Below are 12392 nucleotides of genomic sequence, written 5' to 3' on the forward strand. Positions count from 1 at the left end.
TATATTTCACTTACTTTAATTCTTTTACTACACAAATCCTTTTCTCGTGGCATAAAAGATGAACTTGTTTCTTGACATACTTTCTGAAACCAGTAGTTAAGATTTACAATTTCCATTATGAATGATATCTTGCAAGAGAAGAAAAACATGACTGTAAGGCAAGCATACATTTTCCATCACTGCACAGCAGTTCGTCTTCAGTGACTGATGTTGTTTGTAGTTTGGGAAAGTAATATTAGAGAAACAACAAATAAGAATTATATTTTAGCAGATACACTCATTGTTCATCCCATATTTTGTTCCATTCTCCAGTAAAGTGAGAGCTTATTACTGCCAATAATGAAGATAAAAAGCCAGTAAACCTTTTCTCATAGCTTAATATAACTATAAACATTGATGAATTACACATAATGAAATAGTCATTATGACAGAATTGTCTTTTAAAATGATGTATTTAGGGGTGAAGTCTATAGCACACAACATGCAGATAAATACAGACACGATAAATAATGGAGAGACTGAAACTGTAAAATGTGCATGTGTTTCTTTCAAATAAAAATAGCAGCATGTACAACTGAGAAAGAACCGAGAAAGGCTTGTTGATTAAAGTTGGGCATGGAGGATTTGTAGAGAATGAATTGAGGGTCAGGTTCTGTACCTTTAAATCATCATATGAGAACGTGTCTCTGTCAGCTATTGCAATTTAGCCGTTAAAATATCGCCTTTGAACTTAGGTCATATCCAGAATGTTGGTTTTGAACCTGACCCATGTCCACATTCCTGCTGAGAGAGAAAAGGGGAGGGGAAAATATCAAGGGAGCTCAAAAAATATTGATCAGATTTTGAAATGCACTTCTCTTCAAAAACATTTTTTTAAAAGGCATTGTGTTTTGTACTCTGTAACACCACACAATACCACACTAGGGAACCAGGTAGTTTTGAGTTTTTCTCCAGTTATTGGTGCCTTGTGTCCTATGAGATCTCAAATTCCTGTAAAGCTATGTCCCAGCGATGACAAGGGACAACCACTTCATTCCAACAGCGTCTACCTATAGGACTTCTTTGTGTTATTGGTGACAGTTTCCAGCTCCTCTGCATCTAATATTGCTAATCTGATGGCCCCTCCTAGTCAGAGCCTAGGATGGTGTCTTGACACCGAAAAACTAACTGCTTGCAACCTCCACAGCAGTGCCAATCCTCTCTAGGCAGTTTCTGCCTGATTCAGCCTCACATTTTCTCTTGCCACCCCATCTAGTGACTGTGTTGTAGAACATCTTAAGTGAACCTTCAAAACCAATGTGTGGGATGGGTGAGCTAAAACAGGACAACGTTTCTCACAATGGTAGTTTTCTATACAAATTAAGGAAGAAAAGTGTTGTAATAAAAGTATGGTTCACAATAGAAGATGCACTTATAATAAAATGATGCTTTTAAGTAAGTGACATTTTCACATTGCTCTTTATGTGAAATTTAGAGATGTAAGGATAACAGAAATCCAAGACAAAGGAAGTATTACAAAGTGTAACTCATATGTAGCATTGAACCACCAATTATATGTGAAATTTCTTTGAACTATACTTTAAACTTTACTTTCTCATTTTTTAAAATTTCTGCTTAGAGGATCACTATACAGACTCAGGAAAATTTCATATTTTTGTGAAGTAGATAGAATCTAAAATATTAGATTCTGAAATATGTGGTTTGCTATTTTCTTACCTTTGTATTTTTCCACTGGGGGAAAAGGTTGAATGGCCAGGTACCTTTCATTTGTCCCAGGATAAAATGAACTAGAGTGATTGTTCTATTCTATTCTATTTTATTTTGTTCTATTCTATTCTTTCTATTCTATTCTATTCTATTCTATTCTATTCTATTCTGTCCTGTCCTGTCCTGTCCTGTCCTGTCCTGTCCTGTCCTGTCCTGTCCTGTTATATATCTTTTGCACTTGGTTTCAGGTATTGCCCCTAATTAGGGCTTCACAACCTTGTATGGTTAGAGTGAAGTATCTGAACCAAGGGATTATTATTTTTCTAGTGCTCTTTATGATACCTAGAGCACAGCCTCCTTTGCTTCACACAGTAGAACAGAACCTCTCCAGCTGATGCTCTGGGCTTTACCCAGGCCATGCACCCTCCTGAATCAAATCTCTCACCAGCCCTATTTTGCACCCTCCTCATTTTACCTGGCTGGAATGTGTCCTTGAACTCTGAAACTGTTTCTTAATTGCCTACATGGAAGACAGAGAGAAAAGTGGAAGAATGTGGACCATATATGGAAGCTAACCTACTGTGCAAAAGTTAATGTTCACATTTGTTGCTCTGCTCTCACCTGTGCTTGTGGCCCTGTCCACCACTGGCATGTGGCCTCTGTAAGGTTGTCTAAAAGGGAATGTAGCTTTCAGGCCATAGTTGCAATAATGCCATCCACCCTTTCGTTACCTCCTCATAAAATTTATTTTGAGCAATAGAATTTTGGTTTTTGGGGTGGTTAACAGGTGCCCCTTAATGCTTCTGAACTGAAACTCTTATAAACTATGCCTGAACTTGCTAACTCTTTCAAGTTAGCAGATCTAGGATATGCTGCCAGTGTTAAGTATTCCCATCAAATGCAAAGGGCAAAAACTGACAAATGAGTAGTTTTACAAATTTACTGTGCAAAGTCTAAGGTGTTTTTGACACCTAAGATGTGTGTTTTCAGGGCCCAAGCTATATTTGTAATCTGTTTTACCTTTTTTAGTTTTGTAACCCACCCTGATACCAGCTGGTGCACGGCTGGTAGTAAACAAAAACATATACATAATAAGTGCAAAGTGCTTCGTACTTGTTCTAACCTGGAGTATTTACTTAGCAGAGATAGCTAACCATTTATCCTCCAGGTGTTTTGGGTTCTGAATGCCATCAACTGCAGACAACATGGCCAGTGGTCGGGGATGATGGAAGATTAATCCAACAGCATTTGGAAGATCACAGGCTAGCACAGGACTCTGGATTTAGGGGATAGCCAGGTAACAGCAGTGCATATTTCCACTTATGCATAACCAGGACTTTGGGGATCTTTTCCAGAAAAAGTGGAAGCTCACAGTTAAAAGTCAAGTGAAGTGTTGGTATATTCTGTAGGGATTGAAAATACTTGAAAGACTACTCTGATACTTTAAATTAGGGCTGTATGGAGGAAAACCTGGCTTGCCACTCCCCAACTGGCTACATGCTGCTACTGTAGAAGGAGCTGATTAAATGCTTCCTGCCCAGCTGGAAGGCTGCAGTGATCAAAGAGCCTGTCTGCCTCTTCTGTCTTATCAAGTGGCTAAAAAATGAACAATGCACAGAACAAGAACTCTGAATACTGCAGCCTGTCTAGAAGTAAGTGTCAGAAATGTCTGTGCCATGAGATGATTTTTATTATTTTTGGAGACTTGAAGATTTGCCATGGTAAATGTTGTTCTCCGTTGTAAATAGTATATAGAAGAATAAAAGTTGTTGATAGGGCAAATCTTCTAGAGTGGACTCCATACATATAAAATTTTGTTACATTTCACCCTGGATTCTTCAAGCTTTAAAAATATCCAGTGAATCATGGAACTGTAGAGTTGGAAGGGACCACGAGAGTCATCTAGTCCAACTACCTGCAATGCAGGAATATTTTGCCCAACATGGGGCTTGAACCCACAACCCTAAGATTAAGAGTCTCATGTTCTGCCAACTGAGCTACAAGATGAACATCACAGAACTTCTGATCTGCCCTGTATTAGACATACCAAGACAACAAAGAAAGACATTGTTTAGATATTGAATATCTTTGACATGTCATAGGATCACATACTCAACATGTGCTTGAAGCTAGCTAGGAGAATTTGTTGAAGTCTCCCCTCCCTGCAACGAATTTATTTGTAAATGTGTGATTATAAGCTTTTCTTGTGTTACAAACCAGTGCACTTACATAGGCCTTCAGGTGTTTACTTGAAATGGGAATTGGTGGAAGGGAAAATGGTAAGTTGAGTAACTTTAGGAAAATAACAAGCTTCATAGTCCTAGTACATGAAGTATAATTCTGTCTATACGGTATCATAAAATATTTAGTCCTCTAGCACATTGGTGGACAAATACACCTGAGGACAACACATGCCCTCTCACTACTGGATAAATACTGACAATGCTGGAAATTTCTTTGACAACAACTCAGGTATACCAAGCAACAAGAAGTGAGCATCTCTGCACATATCTGGCCAATGATCTCCCATCTGCCCCAAAGCATTGGATGCCTCTATGTTTAGCAGGTCATTTGCTTTCACCATTGTACTTGTTTGGCTTCTCGCTACATTGAATTTTATGCCATTTTAAAGTTACCTGTTGTGAAGGGTCAAGTGAGCATTTGTGTTCGATGCAGTGCAGTGAAAGAAATTACAGCTGCTTGCTGAGTTTATTTTTACACAGATAAGTAGCATTTCTGGGTGGCATCTAACAAAAGAGGTATTTATAGCTCTTCTCTTGCAGCAGTGATGGATGACAGGACACAGTTTAACATGTACAAGTATTTTCACAACAATTTCATTTATATACCGAAGTCGCCATAAATCAGAGAATAGATGGAAGCTAATAGGATGAAATTGAGGAGAGACATACATTTGTGTAATACACTTTCCAGTGATGCCCAACCGTAGAAACTGTTTCCCCAGTGAAGAAATAAATAGAATTAAGCACATTGATTTGGGGCATTTCAGTGGCTAGAGGGACTATGCACAGCAGCAGATGAGTGTTTGGGGGGCATCATGCAGCTATAAAAAACTTTCAATAAAAAACTTTCCATTTTTTTTGGAGGGAGGACTTTAGGGATGATAAACATTAACAAACTGAGCTTATGGTGTATAGCTAGGAATGGAGGGTAATTCAGTTAAATATATATTTTCTAAGAATAAAGTAAATTTGCAGTTGGATTTGTTCTGAAACTGACTCACATCTTAGTAATCAGTTGGAATGCTTCCCCATGGATACATCTAGGCTTTGGATTTTTGTCTCATAATAAAGTATTTGTTGAATTGATTTATTTATTCTTGGTATTTCTAAGCTACCTTTCCTGACTCTGGGCTCCACATAGAGTCTTACGACAATAACCACAATATGCAATTCTTTTTTCTGAAACTACAGCAATTCATTAAAACTCACAATAAAACAACCAAGTAATAAAGTTCAATAAGACATCAGCTTACACCCCAGGAACATTTTATACAATAAAACCTTTCCATTAAAATGTAAGGAAAACAGTTAAGTTGTTGTTGTGATGCTGGTGGGGGTGGTTGTTTAAAAATAAAGATATAAATTGAAGGAATCAGCCACAACTCTATCAGGTCAAAACTAGCATTTGGGTTGGGCCCAGACACACAGTTCAACCAGTTCAGCTATATTAGATAGGATTACTATACACACAGGTCGCACCGTCCAAATGCTTGTTATACAAAAGCTCACTTATCCAAACATGATGAATTAGTACACAAATCTAGCTATACACAACAAAGATTCAGATATACAAACAGCCAGATAGAAGCTGTCATATAAACTGAAGTTGCCACCTATGCTTTTGCAGATAGCAACAAGTCTAGGAAGATGGTCAAGCTATGAACTTGATTCCTTCAGGATGGTGCAACCCTGCCCATTTTGGGTTGGCTCCCTCTTAGCAGATCAGCACATTTCCCTACACACAGGACATGTATTGTGTGGATGCTACTTTATTTAGAGATGTAAGCAAAAGGTCTCCTTTTCATACGGTATGCTCTGAACTCTCAAACAAAGATGTGCTCTTCCAAGCCCATGTTCCCAGCATGTTTGTACTCCTGTCTCAATGACATCAACGCTGACTTGGTCATGTCCACAGAATGGAAGATGGCAGGATCCCCAAGGGCTTGCTTCAGGCACAAGGCCCATTGAGCAGGTCAAAAAACAAGATGAGCAAAGCATTCATGGAACACTCAGGTCTTCTGAACCAGCCCAACAATTTGTACCAAAAAGCCATGGGCATTCAACACAATCCTAGCATTTCTCATATTTTGCAGGTTTAAGTCATTAAGTTAATTACTTTCTTAAATGGCTACCTAGCTGTCCTCCCAAAATTCATAAAATCCTTTGGGACCTTTGAAATCCTAGGGATACGGCCAATTCCACACACTATCTTGCAGGTTAATCCTAGTATTTCCTCCAGCCTAAATTGTTTTACTACACAGTCAATGGATACAAATTGCACAGCCATTTAAACATATGCTCCCTTCCCTAAAACTGAAAGCATTTTGCACCACATTCTCTAACATCTTGTTTAGCTATGCCATGAGACTTTGGTGTGCCACATGCTGCAATATAACATAATGTAAGCTCCAGCAATCTGGAAATGTAACAAAATGTCGAAAAGTTATTTTTCAAGTGCACAAAAACAGGTTGCAGTTTTTACAGTGTTGTGGTTGTTCTCTTTGGTTTGAGAATCTAAACATTTACTAGGTGGTGAACAAATGAGATGTGTCTAGAAAAGAAATGTGATGACTGGGATTACGTTGAAGTGTTCTCCAATAAAAATGTGCCAACTTCTGTCGGTGGTGTCTGAGCCTCTATGGATTATCAGTGTTCATCTGATAAAATTTCACCACATGGACAAAGTTAAAAGTAACTCTCATGCTCCTTTTCTTAGGTTAAAATGCTATTTTTTTCTAAGTATTTCCTTAAAAATTACTTTTCGTAAATTCTTTAATGGGCCAGCTCAATCATCTGGCAAAATGAAGTCATTGGCTCAGGCAGCAGGCAAATTTGTGTTCCCTGTGCCTGCTTCTTGCTTGTTCTAATAGACTACCCAGCCATTTCTACCCACCAAGCCACCAAGTTTGTATATGGTTTCCAGGAATAATCCTTCTTCTGTGCTGTTGCCATGGCCCTATTTGCTCATCTTCCCGCCCATCACCAATTGCTTTTCGCTTCTCTGTACTTTCTAGCTATGGTAGCAATTTTTTGACAGCACGGGAAATTGCTTGGGCCATGTTGTCCACCCTTCCTCAGAGTGAGAAAAATGACAGGATCAGCCACAGTCCAATGCATGACCAGCATTTGCAGCAGCAAAGCAATGGGGGCTAGAAACCTGTGGGCTGGGGAGAGGAGTAAACTGTACAGAGGGCTGGTGGCATCTACATCAGGCGGCACAATGTCTTTTTCTGGCCCTGGGGTTAATAAACTTTGGTGAGATATTTTACTTCCTGCATTGCAAGGGATTGGACTAGGTTGCTCTTGGGGCCTCTTCTAACTCTGCAATTCTACCTCTAGTCAAAGATTTCATACTATTAATAAAAATTAAAACTGCACAGAATTCACTTGGGCAAATACAAATTATTTTAAACATAATGGTCTGTTATCTGAGAGCCCTGGATTCTTTAAAGTTGATGTAAATATCATCTCCATATTATCCCCTCCCTCTGCCCTTTAATCATATACAGGTGTATCTGATTAGTTGCAGGGTCAGAATAACTTTTAGAATGTTTTAAATATCAGCACTAAGGCCTTCTGAAGAAACAATACCCAATCAAAACCTTATCATTTCTCTGAATTGCTTCTCCGTAAGCTCTCCCACACTCAGATTGTATACCAGTGGCAGTCTTTGCTTGACAGCTAGTACTGCAATAACTTCCTGTTTTCCAAGTTCCAGTTAGATGAGCATTACAGTATTAGGCCACCATTACTACAATTGCTTACTGGTGCCTGTGAGCATGTCCATGCTTAGCAAGGACCTACCTTGGTACCCACAATTTCCCTCCCTTCATGCTGAAATTAGGCTTGAAAGCAGGGTGATGTTGTAGCCAAAAGCATAGGTTGTGGTGTGTGCTTGGTTGTGGTGTTTGTGTGTGATGCTCAACATAGTTTATCCATTTTGCAGATATGCCCACAGGATCAAAAAGGTTGGGGACCTTTTAGGTCCACATTTGTACACGTATTGAAAGGTATTACCAAAGTCTTCACACTCACTTGTTTGACAACTGTAAAATGCCTTGATTTTTTTGTGAATAATTTAAGCTTCTTCCCCACATTTTATATTAAAATATGCTATATATTTTTTCCCAGGCTACTTGTTGGTTTGGACATTTTACACTGTTAAATCTATTACAACACATATCAAAGTATTTTAACCACTTTTGCAAATTAGGATGCAGTAAAGTTTAGTGGAATGCTTCAAACCTCCATTGGATTAGTTTTTAATTTAATTCTTGTTAATCTGGCCCTGAATAGACAGGCAGGAAATATACAATATATAGAAATTACCTGTTTTTCCTACCTATAAAGAGACTCTTGGCCTTGGCAGTCAGATTTTCAGAATTACAAAGGGATATATCTTCATGACTCATGTTTAAAACCATCAGGCTTGCAGTCTAAAGACATCACACAAAAGGAAAAGGCTTGGGAACGAGGAGGAAAGAAGAAAACTCCCAGTGTACATTACAGAACTAATCTAGCGCTAATGTTAGTCTTAACAGCATTAATAAACCTAGCAACCTTTCCTAATGACATTATATTTTCAAAGTATTGCCGGGTTGGCGCCATCGCCGAATGGCGGACTCCCTCCGAGCTCCGGAGGGAGCCTGCTCGGCAGGGGCTGGGTCCTACCGCACCGGCGATGCGGGGACCCTTAAAAACCACGGCCACGGAGGCCGTGGACATGGAGACTCGGCTGGCACCGCTAGCGCCCTCCCGACTCGTGAAGGAGCCTTTTTAAAGGCTACGGATCGGGTGCCGGGGAGAAGCGTGGTGCTTTGAGTCCTCTGCTATCCCTGCCGAGCGAAGCCGCATGCCATTTGGCGGAGAGCGCTGACTTCTTCTATTGAAAATTCGGACTTCTTAACAACAACCCGTGAGTAATTTGGAAACCGGGTTCAAAAGGAGAAAAAAAAAAAAATTTTTTTCGGATTGGACACGAGCGGGGGGGGGGATCCAAAAAGGAAGTCAGTCCCCCTCCCTACTGTAAACCTTCCAAAACAAGGATGGTGGAAACCAAGGTCCAAAAAGATTTGTATTGCTGATAAAAACTAAGAATTCCACGATGGGGAACTACAAGAACTGTGCTGGAGGAAGAATTGAGGGAGAAGGGAAACGTGACCCCCCCCCCTGGGAACCGGGGTGATTGAAGAGAGAGCCTGGTGAAAAGAGTCGGAGATTTTGACAGCTGTCAAAGTAGCTGTCAAAGTCGGAAAGCAGAGAGGATCTTATTATGAGAACTTTGCTGGTTAAATTTGTTACAATTTGCTATAACCCGTTAAAACTTGGATACAAAATGGCGAAAACATGGATAACAATCGGACTTTTGGACTAGAGAAAACAAAGTTATAACAATCCCCCTAGAGGAGTTTCGGGACATTACAAAGATGGTCGTAAGTGGAAAAATACCATTGGAATTTTACAGGACTGGTTATCTTCTGGGAAAGCTGCAAAACGGAAATAATATTTTGTCTACAGGGTGTTCAGCTAAAGGAGACAATAGAATTTTCTATTGAAGAAAGGAAGGGACTGAACGCAAGTTTTTGTTCCTGAATAACAATAATCCCTGCAGAGTTACTAAACTTCTGAATTAGAACGTTTCAGCAGCGGAACAAGAGGAAATTGGACTACAACTTGGAAAGAACAATGGGGGGAGTTTTATTAAAGATTTGAAGTTAAATGTCTTAAAAAATAACTATAAAAAGAAAAAGCCAGCAAGGAGTTGGGGGAAATAGGTGATTTATGGACTTTAAGAATTCCAGGCAGATAACATGGTTTGGTGGTCAGGGGGAAATTAAACCGGGGACAGGGGGGGGAGAACTAAAATCCAAAGGCTTGTCAACTTTTTTTTTTTCTGAACTGGCTCTTTTTCACCTATTATACTTTTTATTTCTTATTTCTTATATTTCTATTGTGTGGGGTGTCCTTATTTTTTTAAAAAAAGGGAAATTGTGGAATGAAAATGGGGTGGGCCCTGGGGAGAGAACTTTTGTTTTTTATTAAGGGTATTGATGAGGAGTGTATAAATTTTAAATTCGAATAATGGTTTAAACAAATTAAGTTTTAATTAGAACTGAGAGCTTGTGGAGCCAACAATATGAAAGGGGAATATGGTAGGGGTGGGGGAAGGGGGGAGTCCCGGAAAGTGGATCTATGAAAATAAGGCTTTGAATGTATTTTAATCTTTACTTTCTGTATCTTTGAAAATCTTAATAAATATCATATATTTTCAAAGTATTTTCTAAGGCAGAAGAAACAGTTCATAGAATAAGAATACTGATGGCACTCAGAAATGGAGTTTTGGACCTTGATCATTCTGGTGTGGCAGAAACTAGAAGCAGTTCAAACACAGACCATAAATACATAATGAGCAAACATTTGCATCAGATAAATATATTTCTCTACCTCTTTCAGTGTTCAGTGGCTGAATTGCCATCTGGCATGAGTTTCAGATGACTAAAGCTGGAGCACAAACAGTTGCTGCCAACATCTAAAACCTCCATGTACGATGTTCAAATGTCACGCATGCCCATCAGATAACTGATGACCAATTGGCTATTGTGAGTAAGGCAGAGGTCGGTAAAATTTAAAGGTGTTTCACCCACTTGCCACTTCTTGCCACTTATGAGCACTTGAGCATTACGCTGCATGTTGCAACTTGATGACCATTCTCTGACACTCTTTTGTTATCTGGAGTGCAGAAATGTCAAATTTTGGAGACCTTTCCACAGATTTTCACAAAGTAAATTAACGCTGATACGTTTCCCCTATCAGAATGAAAGGGGCAACTATTCAGCACATTGGATCTCCTGTATCCAAAACAAATGCAAGAGAGGGAGAAAGAGAAAGAGTTCATGCACACAATTTTGAAGTTGTAGGGTGCATGGGGTACATGTCTCCTTGCAGAACTGCCTAGAACCCAGTGGTTGCCTCCCTGAGTGGAGCAGGAACATGGGGACAGTCCAATTTTGGTGTTTTATTTACAGCAGGAGTGATGGCATCATCTGCTGGCATAGTATCTGCCAGTGGTGCAAACTGGTTGCAGGTGGGTTAGAGGACAGACCTCACAATCCCTTTGTTAGATAGGCTAAACTTAGACACCAACTAGCCCAAAGGTTACCCAGTTGATTTCATGACTGAAGTAAACCCAAGTGTCCCTAGTCACCATCCAACCATTGCAGTAGCATTTCCCAGATTACTATTCTATCACTGTCAGAATAACCGGTATGGGAAGCAGTCTTTAGAGAGATAGTTGACAATTTAACTCTTTGCGGGTATAAATCTGATTATTTGATCTGCAATCCATATGAAAAGCTCTCATGCAGTTAAAAGCTGAGAGAGGTGCAATATAATCCTGTCATGAAGAGTGGTGAGTTTTTATAGCACCTTGTAAATTTATTTTCTTTCTAGGACATCCAATTCATTTTATGCACACTGTAGATGCAAGCAGATGATGGTTCTATAGCAAAAGGGGGGGAAATAATCAGATCAGACAATCCTTTGCAGAGGATAATTAAACAGAAGAGAAAAACACTATAGGTTTCACAAATGGACCTATTGGAGGAAATATAAGTAAAAAATATGATGAAGAGAATAAATATTCTATCCTTTGGGGGGGAGTTTAATTATTGTGAAATTTTAGAATAATCCACAATAATCCAGACACACAATATCCCCTATAATAAGCTATACGTTTCACATTGCAATTTTAATTACACAGCAGATATTAGGTGTTTACTCTTCCCTCCAGTGGCTGAGTTTGTTAAGACATTTCATAACCTTTCCTTCCTTCATGGCATCTTTGGGTTAAAGAGCCTTCCCCACTTGGTATCCTTAAAATGTTTTATTTTACCGGCATCATCCCTGACCATGTGGCCATGCTGGCTGGGCATGATTACAATTGTAGTTAAAAGTTTCTCAAGGGCTGCAGGATGGGGAAAGCTGCAAGTGGGATTCACACATGATTTAATGTTATTCCCCTTCCTTCCAAACATAGGTGCCAACTTCCTGGGGCCCTGGGTGCCCAAGCACCCACAAAATTCCCCATGAAGGCGCTGGGCATAGGGTTGCCATACGTCTGGAATTTCCCAGACTGGATACTACAGCTGGCAGCAGTGTCTGCGTGCAAATTAGTGAAAATGTCTGGGAAAATCCAGATGCATGTTGGCAGTGCCTTTGTTGCCTACAAATTTCAGTGCCAGGGCCATGCACGGTGCATGGCACCCAGAGCACTGGGCACCCATGGTCATGGGGCTAAGTTGGCACTCCTGTTCCCAAAACCCACACTGTTCCTACAATATATAAAACTAATATGTCTAATTTAATATTCTTTTCCTTACATAGCGTGTTCTCATTAAAGGAGAGCACGTGTTGCGGCTGGGGCCAGGCAAAGCACCCTGTAGT

The 12392-nt window shown here is 39.7% G+C and overlaps 1 long non-coding RNA gene across 1 annotated transcript; it reads right to left on the reverse strand.

Annotated features, from left to right (window-relative positions):
* Positions 1 to 529: 529 nt before the first annotated feature.
* Positions 530 to 1805, reverse strand: LOC308485976. Its single transcript, XR_013990895.1, has 2 exons — positions 1717 to 1805; positions 530 to 780 (listed from the first exon to the last, which is right to left on the reverse strand). It is a non-coding gene; the product is annotated as an uncharacterized lncRNA (long non-coding RNA).
* Between the last annotated feature and the right edge of the window lie 10587 nt (positions 1806 to 12392).

The sequence above is a fragment of the Podarcis pityusensis genome (assembly GCF_964106645.2).
Source record: "Podarcis pityusensis genome assembly, chromosome: 9".
In the NCBI taxonomy this organism is placed as follows: Eukaryota; Metazoa; Chordata; class Lepidosauria; order Squamata; family Lacertidae; genus Podarcis; species Podarcis pityusensis.